Source organism: Phyllobates terribilis, unplaced genomic scaffold (genome assembly GCF_046119375.1).
Source record: "Phyllobates terribilis strain yellow unplaced genomic scaffold, ASM4611937v1 Scaffold_1__5_contigs__length_1240528914, whole genome shotgun sequence".
Taxonomy (NCBI): domain Eukaryota; kingdom Metazoa; phylum Chordata; class Amphibia; order Anura; family Dendrobatidae; genus Phyllobates; species Phyllobates terribilis.
The window spans coordinates 27,226,535-27,241,647 of record NW_027362761.1 but is presented as its reverse complement, the minus strand read 5'-3'; positions in this window follow the sequence as shown (position 1 = coordinate 27,241,647).

Here is a 15,113-nt window from a genome sequence, read left to right as displayed (position 1 = left end):
TCCCTTTATGGGATTCACCAATCTTAAACGTTACATAACATTTACAAATACAGAGTGTCCTCAGAACTCAAGTCTCTTGTGGTGAGGTTCCCAGACAGGATGTCCATCTCACCGGGTAGAGTACTTGGTGGTTTTGAGGGACCTGTCCTAAACCCTCTACGTAGGCCATGGGGTGGCTGCAGGGCATGAAGATCCCGAGTTGGACCTCCAAGAGAGCCACTCCAGGCAAGTTTTCCTTCTGAGGTCACCTAAAAGGGCACTCCAGGGAGCGCAATTATATACAAAAGCAGTTTTTGGGCTGCACACAGTCCTCAGCCACGCAGTTCTTAGGTAATTAAGGAAGGAAGTCATTAGGTAGAACACAAAGTAATATGCATATGCATGAAAATACACAATGATTCAGTACATTCCAATTTCAATACACAATACCCCAGGGGTAACTATCTACATTTTCAGCAATTTGATTATTTACTGAGTGTACCTAACAGGGGGTTTACCTCTCGTGCTACGTGTTGATCTGCGTAGTGCAGTGGTCTGTGGGGTATCAGAGTCTGCATTGTCAGTTACCCTACCGGTTCTACGTGTGACTAAGTTGTAAAACTGCCTTAACCTCTCTCTTGGGCTGGCAAGTCTACCATTGGCTGGGCCCTCTTGCTCTGCTCCTACCGGGGATCCTTCATCCGGGGATACTTCTTGAACAGGCTCTTCTGCAGCACTTACAGGTTCAACTTGCTGTGGAGGGTTTTCTGTTTGTTCATAGAATTGGAGTACTGGGATGATCACTGCACCTCCTATTTGAGGCCAATCAGCTGGGAAGTCTCCTAGGTCAGTGTGTATCACCGCTTCTTCAGTTTCTTCCGGGATTGTGAGAGGCACTTGGGGTTTCAGTAAGTTTGGACACAACTTTAGGTGGTCCCTGGACACTGTAGCAGACGTCCTTCCTCCATCTCGACTGATTATGCAGGTCTTCTTATTGTCAAATCTTGACGGTAACACAGTGTAGGGTTCTTTTTCCCACTGGTCATCAAGTTTGTGGTTACGTCTTTTCCACTTCAATACTGTTTCACCAGGTGTGAAGGGTTCTGCGGGTGCGTTTTTGTTGTAGTGCGCTTCCTGCTTTTCTCTCACCCGAGTGAGACTGTCCTCGACACAGGCTTGTACCCTCTTGTACTGCTCTTGTCTGGTCTTGTCCCTGTCCTCAGTGGTCATATCAGCTTCAGGCTCAACAACACCAAGCTCCAGATCCATGGGCAGCTTCCCTGGCCTTGCCCGCATGAGATATGCCGGAGTGCAGTTGGTGGAACTTACTGGTATATGATTATACAGATCCACTAGGTCTGGTAGTAGGTCTGGCCACTGGTTTCTCTTCTCAAGTGGTATGGTCTTTAGCAGGTCGATGATGATGTTGTTCATCTTTTCGCAGAGACCGTTGGTTTGTGGGTGGTACGGTGTAGTTCTTATTTTCTTACAACCGTACAAATGGCAGAACTCCTTGAACAACTCAGTCTCAAAGGCAGAGCCTTGGTCCATCAGCACCTGCCCAGGATATCCATGGGGTTTGCAGAAGTACGCTTGGAACATCTTTGCTGCTGTCTCTGCAGTCAGGTCTTTGACTGGGGCGACCACCAGGAAACGTGAGCAGTGATCCACCATGGTCAGAGCATAGGAGTACCCTGACCTGCTGGGGGACAGCTTGACATGGTCCAGGGCCACGATCTCCAGGGGTCGAGTCGTCTTGATGGGTTGCAGGGGCGCCTTCTGACTGCTGAAGTCTTTTCTTCTTAGGCCGCAGGGTCCACAGTCTCGGCACCACCTCTCAATGGAGCTGCGCATTCCTACCCAGTAGAATCGACATTTCAGCAGGGTCTCTAGCTTTTTCCAGCCAAAGTGCCCCGCCTGATCGTGGTAAGCTTCTAATACCATCTGGATGTCTGTCTTGGGGACCACTATCTGCCATACCATCTCATTGGCTTTCGGATTGACGTACCTCCGGCACAGCTTCTCACGGTAGATAAACAGCCAGCTTCTCTCGTTCCACAGCTGCTTTGCTTGCAGAGACGCATCTTTCTCCAGGGAGGAACCTTCTTGGGTTATCAGCTCTTTGATGTGGCTGACAACCGGGTCGCTGTCCTGGGTCTCCTTCCAGCTGTGATGAGGCAGAGGGCTTAACGTCTTTTCACGCTGCTTCCTGGAGGCTCGTTGCTCGTGGATCATCCCACTCCGATGGAAGGCAGGTAGCTCTATCTCTTCCAGGTCATCCACTTCTTCTTCTGTGTCTGACTGGTGAGGCATCCTAGATAATACAGTATAATCCCGGCACACAAAATAGGAAGACCAGAAAATGATGAAACAGAATTTTTCTTTTATTGATAAGATCCACCAAAAAATCCGACGATCGTTTCAATCATAACATGATTTTCATCAGGGACAAGGATCTATATAGAAGACAATATGTCATAATCCATATCTATATAGTGAAAAAGTATACACAATAATAAGACACAGCATAACTAGTGCATTCAATGTAATATGTTCAAAGATTTTATCAGAAAAAACGGCTAAGAATAAACAAAAAAGAAAAGAAAAAATGAAAAAATTGTATATATAAATACATATATGCAAAAAATATATATACCTTAAGTCAAGATATATTATAGTAAGGGCCAAATAGTGAGGCCCAATAGAACAACCCACATCTCTGGGTCCTGCAACCAAAAGAACATATGAGAGTATACACTGGTATCTTATAATTATATTGAAAGAAAAAAAGTGAGCAATGCTATAGGGATATCCAAAGCCCAGAAAAATACCCTCCATAGGGCCATGATTTGTTATGCCCAGATAACAAAAGAATATATCCGAAATGGGACTCTATATGAAAACGGAGCAGACCTTAATTCAGAAGCAGTTTTCTTTGGTGGAGGAACAGTGTCCCATAGTTCCCAAACAGGAGAAATGAAGTGGAAATCAGGCTGTGGGAAGAGGAGGGGGAAAAAGTGCAAATGACGATCCGTCTCATGAGAATCCTCAGACTCAGGGTGAGAGTCAGGAGATCATTGCTGCCTACCTTAATGCTGTGCCGTATAGGGGGTGCAAGCCGTGGTGCGTCAGGTGTGCTGTTGGTATCGCGCGTCGCGTTTAAATATGTTTGTGATGGCAAGTGGAAGAAATGAGAGAACACGTGACTTCCGGTTTCCATTCTGTGGAACGCACACGTGGAACGCAGGACCGCGCAGGCGCAACGCCATTGTAGACGAAGATTATAGGCAGCATAGGAAAACAGCCGTGGTAACGCCCCCTGATGGTGACATCCTGTATGGTACACAAAAAATTTCAGTTCTTCAGTTCCCACGTCATCCATTCAGACCTTGATCAAGACATTCGTTGACAGACACCTTGCATTGGGGGTCATTGATACAAAACTGGCACAATTTCTGATTAAAAGACTTCCCATGGTTCCAGTTTTTTACACATTGCCCAAGGTACACAAAGACCTGTGCAGGCCACCAGGGCGACCCATAGTGGCCTCAACAGAGTCTGTACTGTCACCATTAGCGATCACACTGGAGAAAATCCTAAGTCCCCTGGTACCATCAATCACGTCCTACATTAAGGACACAAATGATTTTTTGGCACAGGTCAAACAAATTAATTTTCCACCTAATCACTGTATTCTTGTAACATTAGACGTAAATAGTCTATACACGAGCATTGACCATAAAGAAGGACTTCAGGCAGTTTCCTGGTTCTTGGAGAAATGCAGTCTGTTTGACTCTAAGCAGACCACATTTTGTCTAGAAGCCTTACAAATCGTTTTGGAAAATTTTTTTTTTCTATTTGGTGATCAATTTTATTTGCAACGCAAGGGTACCGTGATGGGCTCCAATGTCGCACCCCCTTATGCGAATATATTCATGTCCCATTTTGAAGAAACCTACGTCTATACACATCATGCTTTTCAAACCCACGTCATAACGTGGAAACGGTATATAGACGACATTTTTATAGTATGGCACGGGGATTTAATGTCGATGAATGTCTTCTCTGATCTGAATGGTATGACGAGGAACCTCACTTTCACACTACATACTAGTGAGAGCGAGATCAGTTTTCTTGACACGATTATCCGATTGGATACCCTGGGAAATGTTTCTACCGATCTTTATAAAAAACCGACTGACAAGAATAGTCTCTTGCACTATTCTAGTCCTCATCCTAAGCATGTCAAAATGTCTATACCTAAATCACAACAGATGAGGGTGGCCAGGATTGTCTCTGATAAGGAGACTAGGGATATTCGCCATCAGGAAATGGCGCAACGTTTTGTGGAGCGGGGATGCTCGTTGACCATGCCCCCTTTGTCAGTTAACACTGCCCAATACCCGAAACCTGCACGTATTCCTTTCATCAATACATATCATCCATATCAGACACTTATATGTGATGTTATACGTAAACATTGGCCATTACTTAAACAGGCATACCCTTCAATACCAGAGTTCAGTTTGCCACCCATAATCTGTAACAGAAGAGCCTGAAGCCTAAGGGATACCCTAGTTAGGGCTGACATTGGTTCTTTTTCTAGCTCCCCCAGACAGACCCATTTGTCCATTACACGGAAGGGGAATTTTCCATGTCTGCATTGTCTTCAGTGTTCGCACATTATCAAAGGTACACACTTTTCGCACCCACGTACAGGCAAATTATTCCCTGTTCTGGGATACTTCACTTGCGATTCATCATTTGTTGTCTACTTGATTAAATGCCCCTGCGGTCTCGGATATGTTGGGGAGACCACCCAACATATCCGAGACCGGATTTCTAAACATAAATCCACCATCAGGTGTAAACAAACGGTCCTCCCTATCCCTCACCATTTTATCTCCATGGGACATAACGTTTCACAATTACGGTTCCAAGTTTTGGAACATATACCATTGGGAAGGAGAGGGGGCAATAGAATTTTACAATTGCGCCAAAGAGAGGCGTATTGGATTCACTCCTTACAGACCCTAGAACCAATGGGCCTTAACCGGGAGTATGATGTATTGATCCAGAGGACATGACGTGTTTTGACCCCTGTATGGACTGTGTGACTTGCACAATGTACTTTTTCTTATTCAATCCAATGTAACTCATGTACAATGTGTTCTCCTTTATTGTAGAACTGAAATTTTTCGTGTACCATACAGGATGTCACCATCAGGGGGCGTTACCACGGCTGTTTTCCTATGCTGCCTATAATCTCCGTCTACAATGGCCGTGCGCATGCGCGGTCCTGCTTTCCACGTGTGCGTTCCACAGACCGGAAACCAGAAGTCACGTGTTCTCTCATTTGTTCCACTTGCCATCACAAACATATTTAAACGCGACGCGCGATACCAACAGCACACCTGACGCACCACGGCTTGCACCCCCTATATGGCACAGCATTAAGGTAGGCAGCAATGATCTCCTGACTCTCACCCTGAGTCTGAGGATTCTCATGAGACGGATCGTCATTTGCACTTTTTCCCCCTCCTCTTCCCACAGCCTGATTTCCACTTCATTTCTCCTGTTTGGGAACTATGGGACACTGTTCCTCCACCAAAGAAAACTGCTTCTGAATTAAGGTGTGCTCCGTTTTCATATAGAGTCCCATTTAGGATATATTCTTTTGTTACCTGGGCATAACAAATCATGGCCCTATGGAGGGTATTTTTCTGGGCTTTGGATATCCCTATAGCATTGCTCACTTTTTTTCTTTCAATATAATTATAAGATACCAGTGTATACTCTCATATGTTCTTTTGGTTGCAGGACCCAGAGATGTGGGTTGTTCTATTGGGCCTCACTATTTGGCCCTTACTATAATATATCTTGACTTAAGGTATATATATTTTTTGCATATATGTATTTATATATACAATTTTTTCATTTTTTCTTTTCTTTTTTGTTTATTCTTATCCGTTTTTTCTGATAAATCTCTGAACATATTACATTGAATGCACTAGTTATGCAGTGTCTTATTATTGTGTATACTTTTTCACTATATAGATATGGATTATGACATATTGTCTTCTATATAGATCCTTGTCCCTGATGAAAATCATGTTATGATTGAAACGATCGTCGGATTTTTTGTGGATCTTATCAATAAAAGAAAAATTCTGTTTCATCATTTTCTGGTCTTCCTATTTTGTGTGCCGGGATTATACTGTATTATCTGGACTCTTTTTTTCCCTGAGCACCAATACACTATCGGTTGAGCACAGCTTTATCTTAAAATATTGGTGAGGCATCCTAGACAGGGCATCGGCGTTGGCGCACTTGCGGCCCGCCCGGTATTTAATTGTTAATTGGTAGTTTGACAGCCGAGCCATCCATCGTTGTTCCAGTGCCCCCAACTTAGCTAGTTCAAGATGGGTCAAGGGGTTGTTATCAGTGAAGGCAGTGAACTTACTGGAGGCTAGATAGTGCTTGAACCTTTCATTGATGTGTAATAGTGGGGAAGGGCGTAGCCTTCCCTTGGTACTGAGATAGTTAAAGGAAGTGTTCCTAAAGTCAGACCTCTCTGAACTGTTGGTAGACCAAGCTAAGGGGTTAGCTTTAGTGGTCCAGTCAGTAGAGTAGAGCAGGAACTTAGTGCCCGGATCAAGCCTTGAGTGATATAGAGCTTGTTCCTGGCTTAATTCATTGTGGGCTGCAGTACCTGTAAACAGCCACAAGATGCCACTGTCCTGGGTGCAGATGTCAGGTTGAGTCTGCTAGCAGGGTTACAGGCAGTGATGAGTTAATGCTGTGTGATGACAGCTCACAGAGGGTGGGCACATTGGCAAAAAGCCTCGGTTTTAGTGTCCAGAGGCCATTAAGAGACAGTACGGGGAATCGTGCGGGCAGCCTGACTATAGTGGTTGCTAGGGTAGACGGGAGCTCTACACCCTCAGACAGTGGGATCACTACTGTGCAAGTCTCCTCACGCAAGAGCAAGAGTCCTGTTAGCTGGTCGGAGAAACTCATCAGAGGTAGTGAGGACCCGAGGCACTTCTAGTCTGCAGGAAGCAGAAGAAGATAAATAGGACTCCAGGCTAGGACGTGGGGGGAGATATTTGATCCAGGTCACTGTTAATGTTACAGAAGAGTCTCGTGGACTAGAAATAGAGTCACAGAGATGCTTCACTTAAAGAGGGAACCAGGGCTGAAGATGTTGCCAGTGCCTGTGAGAGAGATGATAGCCTGTCGGGCCTTATCCATTATATCTGCCTGTAAATACTGTAAATATTCCTCTTCCCCAAGTAAAGTTCAAGTTCTGGTTAAGAACCTCGTGTCCTCTGAATTTATTGCTGCCCTGGTCCCAGAAGAGAAATGCCTGGAGACAGCCGCGATCGGATGGCTTGAAGTAAGTGAAGAGCACCACATACACAGCCACACTTCAGAGGGAGGACACGTATTGTCTGTAGGGTGCCATAGCGAGTGGGGACTACAGCTCGCCCACGACTACCTCGCTGGGGCACCTTACATTTGGCGTAGTCGGCAGGATGCAAGTTCCTCGCATGAAGAAGACGGGGAAGAGCCGACGCAGAACACTGAGGAGAAAGTGTTGAAAGTCATGCGGCCCAAGATGGCGGCCCGAAGCATGGATTCCAAGATGGTGACAACGGCGGTAAAGTCTGGGAGAAGAACCGCCTATCGTGGGAGTGGACGGCGCTGGAGAGCGCGAAAAGATGTCCAGCCCCTACGAGTTCCGGCCCGAAGAAGGATGGGCCCAGCGGTGAACATGCGTCCCAGGATGGGACGTCCAGTGCGGAAGAGGGCGCGGCGTAAAGTGAAGCCCGGCCCCGTGAGTATCAGCGTGCACAGAGAGGGGGCGTGGCTGAAGGCGGAGCGGCCGAGAGTGACGAGTGATGCGGCGGTCGCGTCAGAAGGCCGGCCTAGGAAGAGGCGGAGCTGGACGCGCAGGACGCGCGTCACCGGTAAGCGACCGGCGACATTTTCTGTCCGACACGCCAGGAGAAGGAGATCCGGCAGTGGACGTCCTGAAAGCATGGCAGCCTCAGAGCCTAACAGCGTGCGAGAGACCGGCGGGGAGCTGGAACCCCTGCAGATTATTACCCCAGGGGCCGCGGCTGGAAGCCGTTCGCCGGCGGGCGCTGCCCGCGAGTCGTTGCCTTTACCCCCAGTGGCTGTCCAGTGGGCCATTAGGCCCGATCCGGAGCTGGGCCTGCTACTTCATGAGCTTCGTGTGTGGTGCTGGAGCCGGATACCGGAGGAGTCGTCCCCCTCGGCTGAGGGAGGAGAACATCCCGGTGGGGCCGGAGCAATAGTTGCATCGGAGCTGAGAGAAGGTGAGTGGTCCATGCCCCAGCGGCCGGTCACCCCTGCAGAACCTGCCCCAGCAGCCTCGGCGGCAACAGAGGCCCTCAGGCCCTCAAGAGGCGGAGCAGAAGAGAAGCCCCCTAAAAGAAAGGCCCCGCAAGAGAGCTTTTGGTCATTGGCCTTGGAGGCCCTACATTCCCCCTCCGCAGAGTGGTACACCAAGCCCGGAAGTCCACAGTGGGCCACCCGCGACCCTCCGATGACCTCGCGGGAGCAGCGGCGGTGGACCGACACCTTCCTAAGAGGCTGGCTGGAGGGGTCCAACGCGGCGCGGAGGGAGTCAGAGGAAGACTCCCAGACCCGTGGGCGGGTTGTGGAATTCCGTGTCCGCGAGGGGTACGGGTTCCTCGAGGAAGAGTGGACCGGGCATGAGGTGTTTGTCAGCCGGGAAGCTGTCAAGCGCGAATACCTGCCCGATCGCCTCTACAACCTGCATGAAGGGGAAATTGTTCACTTCGTGAAATGCGAATGTGCAAGGGGGTGGTACGTGGCTGCGGTCATCCGCCCATATAAATGGGAGGACGTCCTGGAGAAGGACAGGCTGGTCTTCCGGCGAAGAGCTGAGAGGGAGGCTCGGCAACGTCGGGCTAGGGAAGCCCTTGGAGGATTCGTGTCCCCTCCCAAGGCCGGCATCCCACAGGAAGAAGAGTCTGGAAGCCAGCAGCGGGGAGATGGCGTTGATAAAGAGGAGGATGTCCCAGGTTGTAGTAGGGCTGACTCTCCCAGTGAGGCTGTAGGCTCAACAACCAAACACCCAGAAGGGGCCGAGGCGGTTAGTCGTGGAGTCGCCGAAAGGACTCAGGCTGCTGTCAGTCAGGAGGTTCACAACTTCACCGTGACTAGCTACGGCCCCACACAAGTTGGTTGTGGCAGCGCCACCTCCTCGGATGAGGACCCCGGGCGTAGCCGATACCCTGACCAGCCCTGGAGGTGGAAGAAGCCACCTTCCTCTACAGCATGGGCCGCCTTAATGAAGGAAATGAAGGAGGCCCGAAAGAAGTGAGCTGGCTAAGAGGTCCGTTGACCTTCCACTTTCCTCTTTAGGTCCCATCGATGGTGGTCCTGTCTGCAGTTTGGGACTGTTACCCAGTGGGGGCGGAGTGCCCCATGTTGACTTAAGTTGAAAGAAAAAAAATGGAGGACTGTTCCCCTACCTCCCAGGCCAGGAAGGCCTTAAGCAGCACCCAAAAGTTGTGTGCCCAGGAGAGCTGCTCTTTTTGTTTTTACTTTTTATTTTTTTTATTGTTGTTGCGCTTGTTGCGCCTTTTTCTGCTGGAATTTAAAATGCTGAGGCACACCTTGAGGATGGATATCCTCCAAATCTAAGAGACTTGCGGCCTAGCGGGAAGAACCGGTGACCCCCGCTAGGGCCAAGAAGAAAGAGACTCACAGGGTGTTGTTACCTGTGACTGTGTGCCTCAGAATGCAGCCCTTGAAGGAGATTGGGGGCTATTGAGGTGTTGGCCTGTCTTAAAAATATGGACATGGACACTGTGTTTCCAGGGTCCTTACCAAGAAGGACCGGTACCTCTGAAAGGTAGATAATGGACTGTCCTGAATTGCTGTTCCGGGGCCCTTAACCGGGAAGGGCCGGTCTTCCATCCAAGAAGATGACCTCAGGATCAGTCGTTTGCTAAAATGTTTTAGTAAAATTTAGTAATATGATATAATGTCATAGCTGCTGATTTGTGTTTATTGTTTAGTGTGGTCAGGGATGACCAACATTAAAGTGTCGGGGAATGTAATAGTGGGGAAGGGCGTAGCCTTCCCTTGGTACTGAGATAGTTAAAGGAAGTGTTCCTAAAGTCAGACCTCTCTGAACTGTTGGTAGACCAAGCTAAGGGGTTAGCTTTAGTGGTCCAGTCAGTAGAGTAGAAGGGGAACTTAGTGCCCGGATCAAGCCTTGAGTGATACAGAGCTTGATCCTGGCATAATTCATTGTGGGCTGCAGTACCTGTAAACAGCCACAAGATGCCACTGTCCTGGGTGCAGATGTGAGGTTGAGTCTGCTAGCAGGGTTACAGGCAGTGATGAGTTAATGCTGTGTGATAACAGCTCACAGAGGGTGGGCACATTGGCAAAAAGCCTCGGTTTTAGTGTCCAGAGGCCATTAAGAGACAGTACAGGGAATCGTGCGGGCAGCCTGACTATAGTGGCTGCTAGGGTAGACGGGAGCTCTACATCCTCAGACAGTGGGATCACTACTTAGCAAGTCTCCTCACGCAAGAGCAAGAGTCCTGTTAGCTGGTCGGAGAAACTCATCAGAGGTAGTGAGGACCCGAGGCACTTCTAGTCTGCAGGAAGCAGAAGAAGATAAATAGGACTCCAGGCTAGGACGTGGGGGGAGATATTTGATCCAGGTCACTGTTAATGTTACAGAAGAGTCTCGTGGACTAGAAATAGATTCACAGAGATGCTTCACTTAAAGAGGGAACCAGGGCTGAAGATGTTGCCAGTGCCTGTGAGAGAGATGATAGCCTGTCGGGCCTTATCCATTATATCTGCCTGTAAATACTGTAAATATTCCTCTTCCCCAAGTAAAGTTCAAGTTCTGGTTAAGAACCTTGTGTCCTCTGAATTTATTGCTGCCCTGGTCCCAGAAGAGAAATGCCTGGAGACAGCCGCGATCGGATGGCTTGAAGTAAGTGAAGAGCACCACATACACAGCCACACTTCAGAGGGAGGACACGTATTGTCTGTAGGGTGCCATAGCGAGTGGGGACTACAGCTTGCCCACGACTACCTCGCTGGGGCACCTTACAGATGGCCCAGACCAGGGCCAGGAACTCCAATTTAAAGCTGCTATAGTTCTCTGGGTTCCTCTCGGTCGGGCGGAGCTTCCTGCTTGCGTATGCGATCACTTTCTCTTGACCATTCTGCTTCTGACTTAGGACAGCTCCCAGTCCCTCGTTGCTGGCATCTGTGTACAGCAGGAACGGTTGGCTGTAGTCAGGGTAGACTAGGATCTCATCGCCTGTCAGGACCTCCTTCATCTCCTGAAATGACTCGGCTTGCTCCTTACCCCAGTGGAATGGGGGGTTCCGGCCTTTGGGGGACTGCCCTACCAGGAGGTCTTGCAGAGGAGCTGCTTTCTTAGTATAGTCTTTTACAAACCTCCGGTAGTATCCTACTAGTCCCAAGAACTGACGCACCTCCTTGAGGTTCTTCGGCTGCGGCCACTTCTGGATGGCTGTGACTTTCTCCGGGTCTGGTGCTACCCCTTCCGGACTGACAATGTGCCCCAGGTACTGTACCTTTCTCTTGAGCAGGTGGCACTTTGAGGGCTTCAACTTCATCCCATACCGGGACAGTGACTCAAATACCTCTGCCAGGTGTTTCAGGTGGTCCTCGTACGTTCTGGAGTACACTATTACATCGTCCAGGTAAAGTAACACAGTCTCGAAGTTGCGGTGTCCCAGGCAGCACTCCATCAATCTCTGGAACGTTCCGGGGGCATTGCAGAGTCTAAACGGCATTCTGTTGAACTCGCAGAGTCCCATCGGGGCGGTGAAGGCCGTCTTCTCCCGATCCTCCTCAGCCACAGCTACTTGCCAGTACCCACTAGTGAGGTCAAGGGTAGAAAAGTAATTTGCAGACTTTAAGGCAGCTAGGGACTCCTCTTTGCGTGGTAAAGGGTATGCATCTTTATGTGTAATGCGATTTACTTGACGGTAATCTACACACATTCTCATGCTCCCGTCCTTCTTCCTAACGAGCACTAGGGGAGCTGCCCAGGGACTACAACTATCCCTTATTACTCCTGCCTTCCTCATGTCCTGCAACATTTCCTTAGCCTTCTGGCAGTGAGCTGGTGGTATAGGCCTATAACGTTCTTTGATTGGGGGATGGTCGCCTGTGGGGATATGATGTTGAACCCCCTTAATCCTCCCGAAGTCAAGTGGATGTTTACTGAACACCTGCGAGTATTCTCGAACCACCCGGTGTACACCCTGTTTTTGATGGGCAGGAGAGGTGTCTGTCCCAACATGGAGCTGTTGACACCAATCCTCCACCTGGGTTGCAGGGTCATTATCCTCCACTTCGTCTGGTGAAGTTAAGGACTCCGCCTCGTGAATGCAGTTGTTATTGACAGCATGTAATTTGGCAACAGTGGCATAACGTGGCAATCTGATCTCATCTTCCCCTAAGTTGAGAAGACGGACGGGAACCCTCCCATTACGTACATCTACCACTCCCCTGGCGGTTAAGAGCGTGGGTCTATGCTCGGAGCAAAGGGGTTCTACTACCGCCTGGTAGCTCTGTCCCCTAAGACCTACAGCAGCTCTACACCAGATGAGCATTTCACCCATTGGGGGGATGACAATGGGAACTGGGTCCGTTACCCGCACGTTACCGATTTCACCATCTGTTAACCTTACTTGCTGTTGATACATCAGGACTCGGATTTCCTTCTGCAGTGCCCTCCTCTGTCTTGGTCTGGCAGTGTCGGCTATCTGTTGGAGCAAGAACACAACTTCTCCCAAACAGTTACCAACAATGTTAGTGCCTAGTACCATATACGGATTGGTGTCATCAGGATTAGTCTCTACTACAATTAGCCCCTGGTCCTTCAGCTCCACTCTCCCCACCTTTACAGTCATATTCTTAACCCCGAGTAGGTTAAGGGGGAGTCCATTTGAGGCATATACAGTCAAATTTGGAGCTGGCGGACGTAGGTCTTCCATGGACCAGAACCTCTTGTAGAGGACGTCATGCATGATGGTTACCTGAGATCCTGTGTCCAGCGTCGGGATCCCATCCAGTACAATGGACAGGAAAGGTCTTCCTCCGACGAACCTGTTGTACCAGTCTGATGGGCCTGGTGAATTTACTCCTGGGTGTCGGCCCTCGGACCCAGGGTTTTCTCATTTAAAGGACACTTCTGGGCGAGGTGTACGGTCTTACGGCAGCAGTAGCAGGTTGGGTCCTTCTGTGGACGACGCAGGTCGCTGGTCCTCGGCGAGGGTTGTGTTGGCCTCCTCCTCCTTCTCATCGAGGGGACATCCTCAGGGCTATCGGCTAACAGGATCTTCCCTCCTTCCTCGGGCTCCGTCCGCAGCTGCAGAGCACTCAGCACAGTGGTCAGGGTCTTACTCAACTGACGCACCTCAGAGCGCAGACTGTCCAGTTCTCTAGGGGACGTTGCTGGAACCTTAGCTTCAGCAGCCACTGGGGATAAGGTGCGTGTAGCAGGCACTGGGGTAGCCCCACCCTGGTAACGTTGGATGGCATTTGTTTCCAGTGGCTGCAGTCCTTTTATAGCAATGTCCTTAAGATTGTCAAAGGTGGCATCTGGATTATCCAGGGACCACCAACGCACAGTCCTGCTCTCCTCTGGAGACCTCAGTCCCCGGACAAACTGGTCTTTCAGCATTTTGTTCTCATTTTCAATGCTGGTTGGACTGACCTGCTTAAGAGCCCGCAGAGCCCCTTGTAGACGCCTGGCATAGTCCCAAACATTGTCCTCCGGCTGTTGGGAACAGCTGTAGAACCTCATCCGGAGGTCTGCCTCAGTAAGATCCTCAAAGACAGTCTGTAGTTTTTGGAATATTGCGGACACTGACTCCTGGTCTACGGCCAACCATGTTTCCACTTTCCGTTCCGCAGCACCGGTCAGTTGTCCTAATACTACAGCCGCTCTTTGTTTGCCTGTCATGGAGTACATGTCCAAGATACCACATATCTTCCGTTTGAATCCAGACAGGGTATCTGGTTTGCCGTTGTACTGGGGAAGCCACTTTGCTCCAGGAATGTACGATAAAGTCATGGGAATTACAGGAGTTACAGGCACTGCAGGTGGAGCGGCGGCTTCGGCCTGCTCATCATCGGGCGCGGTTGAACCTCAGGGATGTTAACCGGCATGTCGGCGTTCTGCTGTTCATCGGACATCTTGGCGCCCCCCTAGTTAACCGTGGCCTACCTTCTAGTTTTTCTTCCGGTAGGCCGCAGCTCCGCAGGTGACGGTCGTCTTCAGGACCTTGCGTCGCTTGCGTCCTAAGTCAGAGCATTCAACAACGCTCCTTACAGGACCTGGCGCTTCTTGCTCTGACGTCGAGGCGTGGGGTGTGTCCAGGGCTTCGCGCTCTTTAGCAGGTACGCCCCTAATTTTCCCGCGATTACGCCCTTCTTCTCACCCAGTGGCCCAACAATGGCGGCTATCTTCACCACAATTTAACGTACACAGTTCAGAATAAAGGCGCACAGTACCCGGTTGCAACGGGCATAACACTGCATCGTTGCAGCGGGCACGGGATCCTGTTCGTGACGCCAGATAGAGGATGACTAGCCCAGGGGATGGGGATGACTCGGTACCCGGGCCTTTGCCTTGGGGATGTCGCGGTGGTCGGCTCCCGGGCCCGTACCCTGGGTGGATATTTATTCATTTTTTAAAAAAAGTTTGTGACGCCACCTGTGGCTTCTGGTGAGGATCACCAGCGCTGCGCAGTCCACTGTGGCCGATGATAAGGCAGCTTGATGGTATAGCTCCCCACAGGTGGAGCCAGGCCTCAGGGCAGTGTAGGAACGGGGAATGCAGGACAGAGAGGACCCAGCCGGGTCAGAGCAAGAACGGGGACGGATACGATAGTCACTTCAGTACCTTTTACTGGTGGAAAATCAGGCACATCCCGGAGCACTGTAGGGTGAAGGGTGCATGTCAGGATCCTCCCCAATGAGCGGGTGTAGGGCCTCCTGTTTCTTGCCTCTGCGTAGTAAGTTTCTGACCTGCCTGGAGCTAGGGCTAACTTTGTCTCTGTCCT